This window comes from Schistocerca americana, chromosome 11 (genome assembly GCF_021461395.2).
Source record: "Schistocerca americana isolate TAMUIC-IGC-003095 chromosome 11, iqSchAmer2.1, whole genome shotgun sequence".
NCBI lineage: Eukaryota > Metazoa > Arthropoda > Insecta > Orthoptera > Acrididae > Schistocerca > Schistocerca americana.
This window is the reverse complement of record NC_060129.1, coordinates 101,266,767-101,268,601: the sequence shown is the minus strand read 5'-3', so window position 1 is coordinate 101,268,601 and position 1,835 is coordinate 101,266,767.

Genomic DNA, 1,835 nt, shown 5'->3' with positions numbered 1-1,835 from the left:
TCTGAGGTCATCAGTCCCCTAGAGCTTAGAACTAGCCTACTTAAACCTAACTAACCTAAGGACATCACACACATTTATGCCTGGGGCATGATTCGAAACTATGACCATAGCCGCAGCGCGGTTCCAGACTGAAGCGCCTAAAAAGCTCGGCCACAGCGGCCGGCGAAGTCATTCACAAGATGAGCATAATGGGGGCTCGAATTGTAGTGCATGAAGACGAACGCCTCGCCAATATGCTGCTGATATGGTTGCACTATCGGTCGGAGGGTGGCATTCACGTATCTTATAGCCATTACGGCGCCTTCCATGACCACCAGTGGCGTACGCTGACCTCGTCATTGACGTCGGGAATGACGTTGCGCATCATACAGCCCATTGAACACAGTTTGAGTCATAACACGACGTCCTGTGGCTGCACGAAAAGCATTATTCAACACGTTGGCGTTGCTGTCAGGGCTCCTCCGAGCCATAATCCGTAGGTAGCGGCCATCCACTGCAGTAGCAGCCCATGAGAGGACTGAGCGAGAGATGTCATCGACAGTTCCTGTCTCTCTGTATCTCCTCCATGTTCGAACAACATTGCTTTGGTTCACTCGGCGATGCCTGGACACTTCCTTTGTTGAGAGCCCTTCCTGGCACAAAGTAACAATGCGGACGTGATCGAACCGCAGTATTGATCGTCTAGATACGGTTGAACTGCAGAAAACACGAGCCATGGTTCTTTTACATCTTTGGGCGTGTTTAGTGACATCTCTGAACCATCAAAGGGACTGTGTCTGTGATACAATATCCACAATCAACGTCTATGTTCAGGAGTTTTGGGAACTGGGGTGATGCAAAATATTTTTTGATGTGTGTATTATGTTTCATGATATCACAACTTGCTGTGCTGCTCTCTGGTAGTCGTCTGTAAGTCCGCCCTTGGCAAATGAGACTACCGACCATATTGCTTCTCATTTTCGCAAATTGCCAAGTTCTTTCTATCAGTATAGCTATTCCATAAAATGTAACAAGCCCAATTTTCTTCGTTTCTTTTGTATTGGGGTGGCATATATATCTAATGTTAAGTGTTCCGTTTCATGACCCAATAGTCTACATAAGTACGTCACATTGTGGTATCGGCTGTAGAATTCCTGCAATTTGTAGTTACAAAGACTGCCAACTGGGGCAGTGAGGGTGCTGTCAGCAATGGCGCCTGTCTGTCCAGAGTTGCTACAAGCGCTCATCTGACGATAGCCGGATGGAGGAATGCACAGAAGGTTGAAAGAAGGGAAATGTTGAAAGTAGTGAGATTTGCCATGGCCACATGAAGGTCATGAGATTTTAGATTGTGCTTTGCTTCTCTGTAGTTAAACGTGAACTGCTTTTACAATTCCAGATGACCAGCATATAAGATAATGTGAATGATGCTACCAGTATGACATTATAATAAAGTAAACGAGCTATTCCATTATCGCAGCAGATGCAGAAGTAGATACCATGTTATATCAGAGAAACGTATTCTTATCTTTTAATCTGGAAAGTTGGCTATGTCCTTTTCTTTTATAAGAATTTGCCTTATTTTTATTCTGTTGACAATGGAACTACAGCTGCATTATCACATAGGACCATGAGCAATTATCATTCTAACAGTTGTATGATTGTGTTGCATTCTATCAAAATATAGAATTTCTTGTTTAATCATTTGTCTGTCAAGTCTGAATGTGGCAGGCACCTTGCATGAATGGCTGCTTAACCCCAATTGCCTCGCACACCACAGAATACAAAGTTTATGATAATGGTACCACTGTACGTGAGTCCTACTTAAAGGTGGGTACAAATGATGGACTGCAGAA